The sequence below is a fragment of the Colossoma macropomum genome, unplaced genomic scaffold (genome assembly GCF_904425465.1).
Source record: "Colossoma macropomum unplaced genomic scaffold, Colossoma_macropomum, whole genome shotgun sequence".
In the NCBI taxonomy this organism is placed as follows: domain Eukaryota; kingdom Metazoa; phylum Chordata; class Actinopteri; order Characiformes; family Serrasalmidae; genus Colossoma; species Colossoma macropomum.
Window position 1 is genome coordinate 4,225,565 of NW_023494804.1, and position 17,821 is coordinate 4,243,385.

The following is a 17,821-nucleotide window of genomic DNA, read 5'->3' on the forward strand; positions in this document are numbered from 1 at the left end:
ACCCCTCAGACGTTTCTCTTAGCTGAATGCTGAGGGGTTTACTACAGTGACTGAGGTTTTGCTGTGGTAAAACTCCATTGTATCCATTATAGTGTTCTCTCATTGTGATCAGCAGACAATCTAGCTAAATACTGGAACTAACCGACTCTCCTAAGTCACTTTTGATAACCCGTAACTCCTGCCAAGATGAAAAATTAACTGATTTGTTTAATTGTTGGCAACAACCAAGATGGCAGACAGTTTTGGGCTGAGTCTGGCTTTCCTACGTGATTGCTAGTTGAATACCAGGCAGATGTTACGCCAGAATAAGGCCAGATGCCAGACAGCTTGGTATGTTTTTGCCTTGTGTCTACATTTGCGGGCCCAATCTTGCCTAAATGTTGTGGACCAATGGTAAAGTTGGGCCAGATTTGGGCCACATCCATTAGCCACTCAGTTTACAGTGCATGGGCCAGAACTAGGCCAAAGACCCAGTCACATACCAGGCCAGAACAAACCCAAAAAAATTTGCTAACTGGCGAGCGTCTTCCACTCAGTGGACATCCTACACACTGAGGACATAAACCTGCAGAATTTCACCCACTATGAGCTGAAAACTCCACTGGATACAATCCATAGACATTTTTTATACAGTCGACATAAATAAACACATTGATTCACATGTATTGTTTTAATGTTTTGACTGGCTCTGCATTTGCCAACCTCTTGCCATGCAAAATCACTCAGTGGTTGGCAGTTTTGCATGTCACTCAATCATATCCCTGACAAAGGAGGTGGGTTTTAGCCAAATTCAACAGCAAAGTCGCTCTATGAGTGGAGCACAGCAGAGTAAAGCGTATCTCACAGCTTCAAATAAACTCTCTTTCTTTTTTTTATAAAGGTATATGCTGGATTATTGTATGGCTGCTGACAACATTTGATTTCTAACAACACTTGCTGCCATGAAGGCTAGATACTATAGACTAACACATCTCACATCACCCAGTCTGAGCATGTGTTATAAGTGTAGAAATAAATATTCATTCAGCTACATATTTTATTCACATTTAACTTATTGACTTATGAAGACATTAATTCCTCCAGCATGCAGCCCTACATTGACTAAAACACATGAAGTATTGATAGGAGTCATAAAAATGTGTCAAAAACCAGTATTTTTGGCTAACAGTGCAGTGGTTGAGGTCATGTTCCAAAGCACTAGCTCATACATTTAGCGAAGGTCAAATCTGCCCTATCTAGATGTTTTTATTCCCTTACAATCGCCTCTATCCCAAAAACCTGGCAGAGATACATTCTCCCCTTCGAAAACCTAAAAACACAGGCAGAAACCGGACTCTGGGATGGTCAGTCCATTGTTCTGAGGCTTCTTGACAGCTACACATCCTTTCAGACCCACAGCGCTGAGTCGTCTTCTCACAGTGGAAGGATGGACAGAAACACCTGTGGATGTTTTCAGATCTGAAGCAGCTTGATTTTCTCCTCTCTCTCAAAGATGAAAGCTTTAAGTGCTGTTTATCTGATGGGGGCAGTTTTGGGGTCCACCAGGTCTTCCAGGTGGTTGTTAGGAGCCCCATTTTCTCTGTATTATTTTTAGACAGCTTTAGAAACTCTTAGTTTCTCCTTTTTTTATATAAGTGGATCATTTTAGATCTAATCTCTTCAGAAGTATCAATACTTTGTACCTAATTAACTTAGCAATGGACTGCCGACCTGTCCAGGCTGTTTCCTGCTTTCCAATCAATGACCGCTGGGATAGGCTCCAGCACCCCCATGACCCAGAAGGATAAGCAGCTTAGATAATGTGTGTGTGTGTGTACTTAATGAGTGTTTTTACTGGAAATTAAATGATTGAAGAGTGGTCTTTTGCACAGTACTGTATATAATATGAACAATGTACATAAGAACATAAATTAACGTTAGTTATAAATAAAGCATTCTTTATTCTAGCTGGCTAAAATTACGTTCCAGACATAAGGAAGGCTTCTTCACTTGCTGGTTCTGCCCTACATTGTCTTAACAGCCTTTACACCTAGTTCCCAACTTACATGCAGCATAGCTGTGGCTTAATTAACTCTCAGAGTGTTCTGTTTGACCCAGAGAGATCCCTACAGACTGCCGGGCCCTGTCAAGATGGAATTGGTAATTGTCACTGAAAAAAGGTGATTTTTTTCTCATTCCTCCTATTCTAACTCAACCCACCTTCCCTCCTCATTAAAGAGACACTCCAGCATTTTCAATCTCCATCTGCTGTATTCGTAGCATGTGACTGATTACCACACTGTTTAAAAATAAAACAAAGGGTTCTTTGGAGCGATGCCATACAAAATACTCCTTAGAGAACCTAGAGAACCTTTTGAAATGCCAATAATCTACATTTTTTCGTTTTTATTTTTCCAATTTTCCAATTTTATTCCAATATTTGGTTCTGTGTATTAAAAACAGTCATAAGTCATATTTATATTACTGTTTCCTTACATCTCTTACTCCTTGGGGGCAGTCATGGGCTGATGGTTAGGGAACCAGCTTTGTGACTGGAGGGTCGCCGGTTTGATCCCCTGAGCTGACAGTACATGACTGAAGTGCCCTAGAGCAAGGCACCTAACCCCCAACTGCTCCCTGGGTGCTGTGGATAGGGCTGCCCACCACTCCGGGCAAGTGTGCTCACTGCCCCCTAGAGTGTGTGCATTCACAAGTGTGTATGTGGTGTTTCACTGCACAGATAGGGTTAAATGCGGAGGTGAAATTTTCCCGTTGTGGGACTAATAAGGGTCACTTAACTTATAATTAAACAGGCTGTTTTTGTTTCTGTGCCTTTAAGGTTGATATATGTAAATGAGCTCTGTTCTGACTGGCTGCCTTGTTTTGCACCCCTATCAAAAACCAGTCCAGTCCTTATAACTTCAGTATGAATGGGCACAGCCAAACTGTGGACTGAATAGGTAGCCACAAGTAATGGTGCTGGACTTTGTGACATCACAAAAACAAGGACTTCAAAATGGGCAGTTTTTGCAGCTTAGTTTTCTAAATGATTAACTGATTTTATTTATGCATTCAGTAATGATTACAAACTACTGAATAAAATCTAAAATATTCACATTTCCTATTTCTGTCATTAGTTAAGGAATGCTTATTTCTCTCTTATGTTCTGTTAATAGATGACTCTTATTTTAAAGTGTTGCCAATAATGTTTTTTTGTTTTTATCCCTGGTGCTGAACAATGGATAACTCGTACTTATTGACCGTTTGGACTGGGAATGAAATAGATGAAGGGTGTCTCTGACTGTTGCACAATACTGGATTTATTTTTCTGTTTGGGAACTGCAGGGCTGAACTTTCACCCTCTTTCCTTTTTCTCAAGTTTATACTCCCGGCCTATAACTGAAAGCGGAGCAGAGCGAGAAACCGTAAATAAGGGAAATGTCTATGGGACGCCATAACACGGGGCCGTTTGAAATAGAGGGAGAAGTGACAGTCATTTAAAAGCTCATCTGAGCCAGCTGACATGGCGTTTCTCAAAGAGACGAATGACCAGAGCCTTCCACAGCCGGGGGGACGACTAAAACATTACAGAACAGGAGGAGGCAATGCACACACACACACACACACACACGTGTGTTTATATATATCCAAGTCTAAGTCCGAGTCCAAGTCAAGAACGAGTCCAAATAAGATATATATACATATATAAATATATAATATACACATATAAATAGACATAGATCTATATATGTTATGTATGTGTGTTTGTGTGCAGCAGCACTAACACACCACACATGGACAATGAGTGTAGAAACAAGGAGGTGGTCATAATGTTGTCTGATCGGTGTATATTTCTCTCTCTCTCTCTCTCTCTCTCTCTCTCTATATATATATATATATATATATATATATATACACACCACACATACATGACTTATCTCTGCTGGCTTGGCTGCTCGTACACTATTCGTGAAAGACTGCATGTTTGCTCTCTCCTTATTTATCTACACTATTTGTCCTCTTGCAGCAGCTTGAACGTCACTGTGTGTGTGTTTGTGTGTGTGTGTGTGTGTGTGTGTGTGTGTGTGTGTGTGTGTGTATGTAGGCGTGTGGGTGTGTGGATGTGTAGATGTTGCTGCTGCTTTCTGAGTCTCTGAGTGCTTCTGACAAGTAACAGTCCTGCAAATCTAACTGCAGGTTACCGGGAGGACAATATGGACTGCTTGTCTATCATTAACCAAAGGAGAAGTGTGTGCATGCAGGCAAAAGTGTGTGCGGGTTGTCAATCTAAAGGTGGCTGAAAACGAGTCCAAAATTAATGCAAGATCGAGTCAAGAGTGAGTCTAAAGGGAGTCAAGAGTTAGTCAAGACCAAGTCCAAATGAGAGCAAGATTGAGTCAAGATCGAGTTCATGTAAAAGCAAGATCAAGTAAGGTCCAAGTCCAAAGGGGGCCGAAACCACTTTGAGAGTCTAAATGAGAGTGAAACTGAGTGAAGACCAAGTCTAAATGAAAGCAAGACCAAGTCAAGAACGAGTCCAAGTGAGATCAAGACCAAGTCTGAAGTGGGCAAAGAGCAAGTCAAGATGGACTCCAAACAAAAGCAAGATTGATAGAGAGCAAGACTAAAACCAAATCTGAATTTAGAACCAGAACCTTTAGCCTACTGTGTTTGCACACAGAGGAATTAGACCTCCGCATTTGACCTATCTGTGCAGTGAAACACCACATACACACTTGTTAATGCACACACTCTAGGGGGCAGTGGCCCCACACTTGCCCAGAGCAGTGGGCAGCCCTATCCATGGCACCTGGGGAGCAGTTGGGGGTTAGGTGCCTTGCTCAAGGGCACTTCAGTCACATACTGTCAGCTGAGGGGATCGAACCGGCGACCTTCCTGTCACAAGGCTGGTCCCTTAATAACAGCAAGGTTGAGTCAAGATAGGGTCTAAAGGTGTCTTGGGCAAGTTAAGACTGTCTCTAGGGGGTCAAGACCAAGTCCAAACGAAAAGCAAGATCGAGTCAAGGTAAAATCCAAAGGAGGGCAAGACCACTTCAAGATGGAGAATGAGATTGAGTGAATACCAAGTCCAAATGAAAGCAAGACCAAGTCAAGACCGTGTCCAAAGGAGCTCAAGATAGAGTCAAGACCAAGTATGAATGGGGTTGAGACTAAGTCAAGATCAAGTCCAAATAAGAGCAGGATTGAGAGAGCATGACTGAATCCAAGAACCAAGAGCAAGTCCAAAGGGGGTCAAGACCAAGTTAAGGCCAAGTTCAAACAAAAGCAAGATTGAGAGAGCAAGACTAAATCAAAATGAGAGCAAAAGAGAGAGTCATTGAGTTGCTGAGAGCGAAGTCAAGTCAAGTCAGAGTCTCTAGGGTGCCTAGTCCAAGTCAAATCTAAGTCTGAGTGAGAGTCAAGACCAGGTCCAAATGGGACTAAATGAGTATTAGATTGAGAAAAACTAAATCTAAAGTCAAGTCAAGACCGAGTCTCAATAAGAGAGACACTGAATCAAGATCAAGACCCAAAAAACTGTGTGGTTTGTGAGCAATACCCCTAAATAAGTTCATTTGGGAGAGAGTTATGACTTTCACTTGCTTCATTTTTTAAAAATGAAATTACATAATTACATACTGCATTTCATTTGCATTCTGTTTTGACAGATTCAAGTCAGCTCCTCTGGCTCGAAGTTTGTTTCGAGGTCAGGAATTGACACAAACTTGCCAATTTTTTTTTCTGCAAAACAAGACTGCACACCCGACATAATAAAATATCTCCTCTTCTACTTGAGAACACAAATGTGGTATGGATTGAAAGTGTACAATCTGGCTTCAACAGTCCATTTCTAAATTTAGTCAGATGTGGGGAAGTTTTCTCAGTTTTTCAGAAGACAATTGTGCACCAGCGCCATGAATTCCTTGGCATTCAGTGCCTGCTCTGAATGAATCTAACCAATGCCAACTGGCTTAATCAAACACAAACAGATGCGAAGATTTGGTTTTGATTTGCTTGAGTGTGACTCAGTGTGTGTTGGTGACAATTAAAAGAAAGAAAATACAAATATAATTTTTTAATGGTTGTTGGTCTTGGCTGAGACCAAGATAAGTCGGAGAAAATTAAAAGAAAAAAAGAAAAACAAGAAATCTAAACATCTGGAGTCCAGATTGAAGTACTGCAGCACGAATCTAGTGAGGATTTTAGTGATTCAACATAACACCTGTGCACCATGATAATAAAATACATGGAAACAAGTCATTGCTGTAGAACAATTCACACTGTTGAGTTTAAAAACTATACAAATACAACACAAATACTTTCAAGATATTTTAACCTATTTGTAAAAATCTCAGTTTACCATACCAAAGTCAAAAGCATGTACAAAATTTGTCAGACCTCCTTTTGAGACCCTTTCTTAACAATTAACATACATATTCTATTCTATAAACTCTGAACCATAATTTGTGTTCTACCTGCTTCAAGGTCTACACTGGCTTCATAAGGTGTGTCGTGCTTGGACCCCTGATGATTGCCACTTGCAGTGTAATTTGCAGACAGTCACTTAGCTCTCATGGTGGTTTGCCCCAGAAATCAATGTGGTAGCTGATTGTCTTGGTTGCAAACAATGATAATTTACATATATTAACCTGTTTGCACCCACCACTGGAAAGTTATTGAAGACAGAAATTATATGTGAAAGTGGAACCAACCTCATCAAAGCTTTGCTCTCTTTTCATGTTTCAGTCGGCGAGATAGGCCTGAGGAACAGGGAGGAGATGGGGAATGGTGAGGTGTGAAATCTTCGTCATGAAAAACGGGAGGTAGAGGTGGGAAATCATAAAACTGGAACCTTCAGTACTGCACTGCTGGCCAGTAAAAAAGACACAGGTTCAGTCTTGTTAGAACCAATCTTAAGCTGCACCGGTACCAAATGCCTTTTGTATTACCCCGCTGGCCAGTGAAAAACCCCAGTTCCAGTTTTCTGGTGCCGAAGGTTCCCATACTTTGAGCAATGTTGTCTTCAGCTGCAAGTGTTACCAAAGACAGCTGAAAACACTCTCAAGTACCGTTAAGTTCTATTGGTACCAATCTTGAGCGGGTACCAAAAACCATAAATCAAGAACTTTCAGTACAGCACCGATGGAAGGTGGAAAAAGCACAGTTCCAGTTTTCTGGTGCCAAAAGTTCCAGTACTTTGTGCAATGTTGTTATCTTCATCTGCAAGTGTTACCAAAGAAACTGAGAACACACACAAGTACCATTAAGTCTTATTGGTACCAAAAACCGTAAAACTGAAATCTTCAATACCGCACTGATAGCCAGTGGAAAAGGCACAGTTCCAGTCCTGTTGGCACCAACCTAGAGCTGGTGCCAAAGACTATAAAATTAGAGCCTTCACTATTATCCCGCTGGCTAGTGAAAAAGCACAGTTCCAGTTTTTTTGGTGCCAAAGGTTCCTGTACTTTGTGCAATACTGTTGTCTTCAGCTACCAGAGACAGCTGACAGCACACTCAAGTACCCTGTTGGTACCCATTTTGAACTGGTACTAAAAACCATAAACCTTGAACCTTTGGAAAAACAGCCTAAATTGTGGTTGGCTTCAGCTGCAAGTGATACCAAAGACAGAGGGGAATACCTGTACCCTGTACCCTTTGGTACAGACCCGATGGCCAATGGAAAACACACAGCTCCAGTTGTCTGGTGCTGAAGGTCCTGGTACTTTGTGCCGTGGAAAAATCGCCTTAAACCGATCAGGCCTAACATTATGACCACCTCCTTGTTTCTACACTCATTGTCCATTTTATCAGCTCCACTTACTATATAGGTGCACTTTGTAGTTCTACAGTTACAGACTGTAGTCCATCTGTTTCTCTGCATACTTTGTTAGCCCCCTTTTACCCTGTTCTTCAGTGGTCAGGACCCCCATGGACCCTCACAGAGCAGGTACTATTTGGGTGGTGGATCATTCTCAGCACTGCAGTAACACTAATGTGGTGGTGGTGTGTTAGTGTGTGTTGCACTGGTCTGAGTGGATCAGACACAGCAGTGCTGCTGGAGTTTTTAAACACCTCAGTGTCACTGCTGGACTGAGAATAGTCCACCAACCAAAAATATCCTGTGGGCAGCGTCCAGTCACCACTGATGAAGGACTAGTGGATGAGCAACACAAACTGTGCAGCAGCAGATGAGCTATCATCTCTGACTTTACATATACAAGGTGGACTGACAAGGTAGGAGTGTCTAATAGAGTGGACAGTGAGTGGACACAGTGTTTGAAAACTCCAGCAGCACCGCTGTGTCTGATCCACTCGTACCAGCACAACACACACTAACACACCACCACCACGTCAGTGTTACTGCAGTGCTGAGAATGACCCGCTCTCCAAATAGTACCTGCTCTGTGAGGGTCCATGGGGGTCCTGACCACTGAAGAACAGGGTAAAAGGGGGCTAACAAAGTATGCAGAGAAACAGATGGACTACAGTCTGTAACTGTAGAACTACAAAGTGCACCTATATAGTAAGTGGAGCTGATAAAACAGACACTGAGAGTAGAAACAAGGAGGCGATCATAATGTTATGCCTGATCTGTGTATATGCATACACGCCTGTGTGAACATGTGTTCACCTTTATGTCTTTGTGTGTAACATTCTGTTTTTTCCCCGGGTGTCCATGCTGCTGATAATAGGGTTTACCTAACCGTTAACAACCTCACAGTGGGAAAATCACCTACATCTTTCAGCTGCCAGTCTGGTGCAGGCGCACACATACAGGCACACGTGCTTTCCTATCAGAGACATCACACAAGGTGCCTAATAGCTCTATTGATGCGGAAGCAACATCTCAGAGCAAATAAGATGCTGATATCTCACAAATGGGGGAAAAAATCAATTACTCAGGGCTGTTTTTGCAGCTCCGAGACGTAAAGGCCAAACACAATTATCAGAGACACAGAGACAGATAAGATAAAAACTGACAGAATCATGCTTGCACCTATCTAATATGTGTCACTGGCAATTGACCAAGAGAAAGCAATTATGCTAGATAAATGAAATGACACAACACTATTCAAGTAACCGCATCAGAATATTACAATTCCTCGCCGTGAATGACAATGTTTGCTTTAGTACTGAGCGCAGCTGAGTTAACAGCGAGGGGAAAACACAAAAACGTTCGGCTTAGCTCGTGGCAAATGCTGTCAAGTGCGTTTAGAGGATCTTTGGTCACTTCTACAGTGATAATCTGTGGTATCACTTGGACCTTCTGCACGTCTGGCTCGTCGTGCTAATGGCAGGATTACATATTCATTTCGGCGCTGGTCCTTTGTTTCTTGAACGCGGTGCAAATTGCAAAACATTTGTAATCATTGCACAATATGAATGCATGATCTGATTTGGTCTAATGTGTTCTTGGTGCTCGCCCAGCTTCCGTTGGAATTGTTTACATGTATACAGTGAGCTACGCGTTGGTCGCAATCAACAACAATTTCCATGCAAATGAGATTCTCTGTTTCCAGCCTCAAAACAAAGACGATAACGACAATAATAACCATCGCTTGATCGATTCGTGGGTACCTGGGCAATGCACATCATCGCTCATCTCGCAAGCACTCTGTAACTACTGAGAAGACTCTAATTGTTCCCATTATAATTTGGAGTTCATTGATTTACAATGGGCATAGGTACCAGTTATAATTAGCGTGTGATATAAGAGCTCTATTATATCATATTGAGCGATAGGCCACAATGAAAGGCTTCCATTCTCTCCGCGCAGTGGGAGTGTTCTGAGTGGGTTCGGTGCAGCAAAGCCCTTGATGAAGGACTCGGTTTTAAACGTGTCTCGCTGGGCGGATGGTCAGCGAGTGCAGAGTGAATGCTGCAGGCACGCATGCCGAGAGAGAGCATGCTCATTAGAGTGACTGGGCCTTTGTGGGCCCCTTTGGCTCTGCTTTAGCATCGCATACGCTTTTGGAGTCGCACAGCCTCTCATATGCAGATTAGCCGAGCTGTAGGGGGACCAGTGGGCACTGCGGGGGGGGACCAGATGATGACAATCTTTTATAATAAAGAAATCAAACCGTTCATTTTGTGATCAAGGAAGCAAAACCGCCCATTAGCTGATGCTATCCACAAGTTTGACTGCGCAATGCCGTGAGCAGTGCAACAGAAGGAAACATGAAGTGGACGGAATTATTCGGACATTCCTCAATGTTGATCCACCAGCCACGTTTGTGTGTTACCTTTGAAGTGCTTCAAAGTGGTCGCATTCGCTGTGTAACGGATCCGTCTGCGAATTCTCTTATGTGCGGAAATTGCATCAGTTTTTTGAATGGGGAGCCCATGCGTTCCTGATGACTGTGGAGGCTTTTTTCTGTGCGGTCGCATGGCGACTGACCCTGAAGTCGGTTGAAAACGACTCTGACTGGATTTGCTCATAAGCTCGGCTAATTGTTCTCCAGTGGCCTTGCTGTGCGCATAGCCTGCGGGGCCCAATCCCCAACGCACATAACTTTTCCTCTAACCGAATTGTTCTTGCGAGAACATTCGAAATTATGAAAATGGAGCCGCATGCAATGAGCCTTTACGTTCATTAAGATTCTTGAGAGGGGGAGAGAAAGAGAGAGAGAGAGAGAGAGAGAGAGAGAGAGAGAGAGAGAGAGAGAGAGAGTGGAAAAACAGAAGGAGAGAGAGAGTCATATGATGGTATAAAGGAAATAAAGAGAAAGATATAAGAAGAAAGAAGGAGGGAAAGAGAAAGAATAGGGAGGGAGAAAAATAAAGAGAGATACAGAGAGAGAGACGAGCAGAGAGAGAGAGGGAGAGAGAGAGAATAAGGAGAGGGGGAGAGAGACAAGCAGAGAGACAGAGAGAATAAGGAGAGGGAGAAAGAGAGACAAGCAGAGAGAGAGAGAGAATGAGGAGAGAGAGAGAAAAAGAATAGAAGGGGAGAAAGTCACAGATGGTATAAATGAAAGATAGAGATAGAGAGAGAGAGAGTAAGGAGAGAGAGAGAAGAAAAAAGAATAGAAGGAGAGAGAGTCACAGATGGTATAAATGAAAGAGAGAGAGAGAATAAGGAGCAAGCGAGAGACAGAATGAAAGAATGGAAGGAGGCAGAGAGTCACAGATGGTATAAAGGAGAGAGAGAGAGAGAGAGACAGAGAGAGACAGACAATGTAAGAATGTAAGGAGAGAGAGAGTCATAGGATGGTATAAAAGAAAAAGAGAAAGATAAGAAGAGAGAAGGAGAGAAAGAGAGAAAGAATAGGGAGAGAGAAAAATAATGAAAGAGACAAAGAGAGATGGGCAGAGAGAAGATAAGGAAAGAGAGAGATAGAGACTATGAAGACAGAGAATGGTCAGAGAATGATGAAAAGTGAATGGAAGACATAGGGAGAGAGACATACAGAGATAAGCAGAAAGAGCGAAGGGAGAGAAAGAAAGAATGGGGAGAGGGAACAAAGAGTGAAAAGAGAGAGAGAGAGAGAGAGAGAGAGAGAGAGAGAGAGGAGAGAGAGAGAGAGGGAACTGACAGTCTGGCTCTTTTTTTCCACATGTATGCCTTAAAGTTAGAGACTGTGAGGAAATGTCAAACCCGTCACCCACACCAAACAACAGCATAATCAAACGGCTTTGTTTGTGCTGCCGAGCGACTCACCGCGCTGCAACTCCTCACATACCCCCTCAAGGACTACCGACCCATTATGTGGTTTTATTCCCTTTTGAATATTTCTGATTAGGGCTGATTGACGGCAGGGGGCTGTCATTACCCGGCACTGTGAGCAGAGTGACTCACAACTGTTTCACAATCAGGGAACAAAGGCCTTGTGATTTTAAAGAGCGTCTCACCTTTCATTAGAGCAGCCAATTTACATCGCTATAAGCTACACCGCTGGGCCATATAGGAACCACCATCTGACAAAAACACATAGAAACACTGCTAAATGAGCGAGAGATACAGTTGGGAACCCATCCGTCTTGGTTTCTTGGCAACGTTTGAGGCAGGTACCTCGCTGGGTATAAAAGATACCCAGTGTTGATCCTGGAGTACCCTTACCTTACATGTTTTCCCTGCTCTAAACTCAGGCAGGGCTTGATAATTAGAAGATTTGTTGGTTTAGAGTAGACAAAACACCCAAATTTGCAAGGTAGGGGGACTCTGGGACTTCAGGGATGGGAACCACTGCTGTAGGTAAAGCTGGCAACTCTTTCAAAGTGAGTTTCTTTGCTGTGAACACTCGTCAGAAACTGCAGACGAAGGGAGGCAACGCTGTCTCATATCCGCCTCACCTTTGACCCACCCCCCTGCCCGTGGGCAGGCACGGCGTGGGCGGGAGCTGCGCTCCGATAGGCTGGCCGACAGCCGACGGATGACTGGCAGGGTTTAATGAGAGCCCAGGAGAGGCAACCCGACAGCTGTTTGTTTGCAGCTAATGAGAGATTGGTGGAGGAGCGAGGATCACACACTGGCAGCTCTTTGATAGAGCCTTCCTTTAGAGCGGCTGGCGAAGCGGGAGAAGTCCCGATTCCTCCTGAGGCGTGGGCTTGGGCTGCAGTAGCTACGACATACTGAGAGCTCACACTGCTGATCACATCTGATCTGTCTGTGCCGAGACCGGGGGATGGGGCGTGGGCGGACGAGCTTGTTCTCCGTCCCCCTGCTCGTTCTCCGCTTTTACATGTGCTTGCACTGACCTGTCGGAGGCACAGAGAAACTGTAAATCCATCCGTGTATCTTTTGATTCGCGTCCCTCTAATGGATTATACAAAATTGATTGCTGCTAAGGGGCGAACAGAGGGCCTGTGTTTAATAAGGATCTCTGCTGTGAATCTTGAAAGGCAGCTATTGTGGCAGCTATTGCTGCAATTCCGCCTGCTAGGTAACCTCCTCGTTCCTAGGTTGTTTTGTTTTTTTTGTTCCCTTTCTCCTCTGCATTCTGACAACACCTCCCGCAGCATGGTGGAAGTAATTAAGCGAGTGCTTTCCAGCCACAAATGCTCACAAACGTCTGCTGCTGGATTTCCAGAGGATAGACGGCCCCACTGGCTCGCCTTGCTTCAGGGCTTTCGCGGGAGTTGCATAGCGTTTAGCTGACAGCATCGGGTGACCCGCTAGCAGGCTAGCCTGCTCCGAGATGTGTGCTGTATGCAAAAACACCCGAGTTGCCCTGCTTTTGCAACGTAAACATAATTAAGTGCATCAAGTAGTGCCAGCGTTTGCGCTCCACTGACCACAAGACAATCAATGAGGGCCTTGGCAGACCACCATTAGGATACAAATGTATCTAATCAGCATGAGGCTAGTGGCAGGCCAGAAGCATTTTGAGATAAGCATCCCGACAGATCGTTAATGGAATAGTTTGACCAAAAATGAAATTCACACCATTTCCCCTTTAGCCCGACTTACATCGATCAGCCAAAGACCAAGACCTGCTTGATGTCTGAAGTTTGCCTCTTTAGTTTTGCACTAGAGCTATGAGGCTAATGTGGCTAACAGGTAAGGGAAGCTTGTATACTGTATAACTGTCATCTCCGAACACAGACGAAAAAACAGCAGTGCTGTGAAAAAGTATTCACCCCCACGTGATTTGTTCTATTTTTGCTAATTTGTCACATTTGAATGTTACAGATCATCTAATTTTAATATAGGACAAAGACAACACAAGTAAACAAAAAAATGCAGATTTTTAATGATCTTTCCATTTATTGGACATAACGATTTATGCAAAACCTACATCACCCATGTGAAAAAGTAGATGCCCCCCTAAACTAATACCTGGTTGTGCCACCCTTAGCAGTAACAACTGCAATGAGACATTTGCGATAACTTGCAATGAATCTTTTACATCGCTATGGAGGAATTTTGGCCCACTACTCTTTGCAACGTTGGGGTTTTAAGCATGAACTGTCTCTTTAAAGTCTTGCCACAGCATCTCAGTGGGATTCAAGTCAGCACCTTGAATCAGCCACTCCAAAACCTTCATTTTGTTTCTTTTGAGCCATTCGGAGGTAGACTTGCTTGCTTGTGCTTCAGGTCATTATCCAGCTGCACAACCCAACTGCGCTTGAGCTGTAGGTCATGAACTGACCAGCAGACATTGTTTTTCAGGATTTTCTGAGAGAGAGCAGAAATTATGGCTCCATCAATTATGACAAGTCGTCCAGGTCCTGCAGAAGCAAAGCAGCCCTGGACTATCACACTACCACCACCATGTTTCACTGTTGGTATGATGCTCCTATGATGGAATACAGTGTTAGCTTTATGCCAGATATAATGGGACCCATGTCTTCCAAAAAGTGAGGGAAGCTTATCTGCTGTTTAACTGTTATATCTGAACATAACCAAAAGAAAGGACAAAATGTAGCTAACAAGTAATGCAAGCTTACCCACTGTATCAGTGTCATCTTTAAAAATAGATGAAAGAACGAATAAAACTCAGCCTGCTTTCAGCTATGGGTTGTACCTGACACAGTTTGAGGCAAGTGAGTGATGATTATGTCAGTGGGGAACCCTCGGGGCCTTCTCAGCTTTCAAGGAAAGGCCTGTAGACTCCTGGGAACAAAAATATATATGTCTCTAATTTGGTGTTTATTTTTATATAAAACAATAATAATGTTTGTCACATATAAATCGCTGAGTATTACAGTACACATCTCTTTGTTGAATTAATTTAAATAGGTTTTGGTTTAAGGATTAAAATTAAAACGACACAAGAAAAAAGGACTTTTCCCACTGTGGTATCTAGGTAGAGCTAAGTAAGCTTTTCCATTGGTTAGGACTTCACGAGCTGGACAAAAGGCCTAATCGGTTAGATTAACTACCAACATGATTAGGAAGTGAATCATCCATTCATGTTTGGGTGGGACCAATTTTGTGGAAAAACATCACTCCAAGTCTTCCAGAAGTCCTTTATATGTCAACATTTATAGTTGTTACAAATGGAAAAAATGTGTTTAATCTAAAATGACCAAAAATGTTTAACTATCAGAAAAAAGACCACATTGTTGACCACATTTTTTAGGCCTGAATTGAGAGCCACTGGCCTTATGTCCCGAATTGAAGGCCTCTGGATTTAGCCACGCAGTTTGTACACTGTACCTGAGGGGAGGTTGGGTATAAGCTTCATACACAGTTGTTATTACTTAACAACTTAATATTGAGTTGTTAATCAATCTCAAATAGACTTATGTAGTTTGACATTGTTATTTATAAAAGTACAGACAAAATCCATCATACAATCTTACAGTGTATAAGCTTTGATTACTATATTAGCCTTGTAGCACCAGGCCACAATCATCCATAGCTGGCTCTCTCTTGGTGGGTAGGATGGCTCTGCCTCACTTACTGTGATGCTAGCCAATGTGAGCACCTGAATTGGTAGCATTCTACTCCAAGCAAGTTGAGCTGTCCATTGACATTGAATTAGCAGCAGTTTGAAAGGATGTGGAAGTTCTTCACGTGTCTAGGACGATGCACAGAGTGGCCTTCATCCTCCCGGCTTTGGTAGCATCAAGTGATACGGGAAGACCTAAGCTGCATTCCAAAAGCTAGGCTGCGGTCCATGAGGGCTGAATTTCAAGACCACTAAGTTATCCGAGGCTGTTCCAATCAGAAGAGTCCTTCAAGTACAGCCGAGAAATGCAGCCCACATTCTGACCATTCTGAGGACACTGGAGTATCCTTCACAATCTTCTTGACGTTTCTTCAAATTCAAGAGAAACATCGGCAGATGAAGCCAGCTGCTATACAAAGTTTTAAAAAAAAGGCCAGTACAGTGCTGTGAAAAAGTATTCACCCCCACATGGTTTCTTCTGGTTTTGCTAATTTGTCACATTGAAATGTTTCAGATCATCCAACCAATTTTAATATAAGATAAATACAACACGGGTAAACACAAAACGCAGCTTTTAAATGATCATTCCTTTTATTGAAGATGAAGCTTTATTCAAAACATTTATCACCTGTGTGAAAAAGAAAATGCCCCCCTAAACTTAATAACTGGGGGCGCCACCCTTGGCAGTATCACTGTGGAGGAATTTTGGCTGCATTGGAAGGTTTTCAAGCATCAACTGCCTGTTTAAGGTCTTGCTCCTGCATCTCAGTGGAATTCAGGTCAGGACTTTGACTTGGCCACTTCAAAACGTTGCACTTGCTTTTGTGCTTAGGGTCATTAACCTGCTGCACAACCCAACTGCACTTGAGCTTTAAGTCAAGAACTGATGGACAGACATTCTCCATCAGAATTTTCTGATAGAGAGCTCAATTCATGGCGCTCGTCCAGGTCCTGCACAAGCAAAACAGCCCCAGACAATCACACTACCACCACTGTTTCACTGTTGATATGATGTTCTTATGGTGGAATGCGGTGTTAGCTTTACGCCAGATGTAACTCAGTTTTTTACTCAGTGTCTTTCTCATTGTGGAATCATATACATTGACGTTAACTGAGGCAAGTGAGGCCTCTAGTTCTTTAGATGTTCGTCTGGGTTCTTTTGTGACCTCCTGGATGAGTCATCGATGCAAAATTTTCATAGGCCAGCCACTCCTGGGAAGGTTCACCACTGTTCGGTTTTCTTCATTTGTGGATAATGGCTCTCACTGTGGTTCACTGGAGTCCCGGAGCCTCAGCAATGACTTTGTAACCCTTTCCAGACTGGTAGATTTAATTGACTTTGTTTTGCATCTTTATGTGTATCTTTTTGAGACCTTCTAGCCTGGTTCACATTGCCAAACAGGTTCTATTTAAGTGATGTTCAGATTCAACAGGTCAGTCAGTAATCATGCCTGGGTGTGGCTAGTGAAATTGAGCCCAGTAGTTAATTAAATTTGGTTAACTGGTTGATTTGGTAGAGGGCAGTTTACTTTTTCACATAGAGACAGGTAAAACTGAACAGAATTTTTCCTCCAGTAAATGAAATCATCATTCAAAAACAGCATTTTGCATTTACTTGGGTTATTTTTGTGATATTAAAAGTAGTTTGATAATCTGTGCACAAAATACGCACAAATAGAAGACAGTGGGAAGGGGTGAATACTTTTTCACAGCACTGTAAAATTCATAGTAACATATACAGTACACTATTATTTTAGTCAAGTACCTGTTTAAGAGGGTGTAAATTGAATTCAGACTGTAAAAAGACTGTGCCCTTGGTGAGCTGAACAGTTTTTAGCTTGCAGAACAGCATTTAATTACAAATTGTTTTACCTGCCACATATTATATCAAATTTCTTGCCAGCTAATCATTCACACTGACACTATTTTCTACATTAAACTCCTTTCTGTTGTCGTGGCAAAGCAGCCTTGGTAGGCTGCATTATATAACACAAATAAAGACCTTTCATTGGACAGTCCTACTGAGGAACCACCATTCTGCAGCCTAACTTTGGGAATGCAGCTCTAGACAATGCTTGGAATTGAATGTGGCAAAATTTTGGTAAGAATTTCCCCCCCAAAACTTTTTCTTTTGGGCTAAAACATTGACACATTTGCCATACTTTCGCAAGAAGGCTGTTGTGTACCAGATCACAGCTCGCCCACCGTTTGGAAGCCGCTGTGTCAGGCACCTCCTGGGTTCAAACTGGAAATTGAAAAGGATGCCAGGTCCTCGCTGTCACAGCTAGTGACTGTCAGCAGGCCTGACATCGCCATCGTCATGACAACTGGTACTAAGCCTTAGCGTGTTGTCACCTCTCGTGACTCGCCCGGATACAACGAGGCTCCGGCCTCAATTTCCAGCCGATGGTATCGCCCGGGCTCCGGCTGCACGGCCGCATTGGAGCAGAGGGGTCGTTTCAAAAACGCGCCTGCCATTTCCTCCTAATGAATCTTACTTCCAT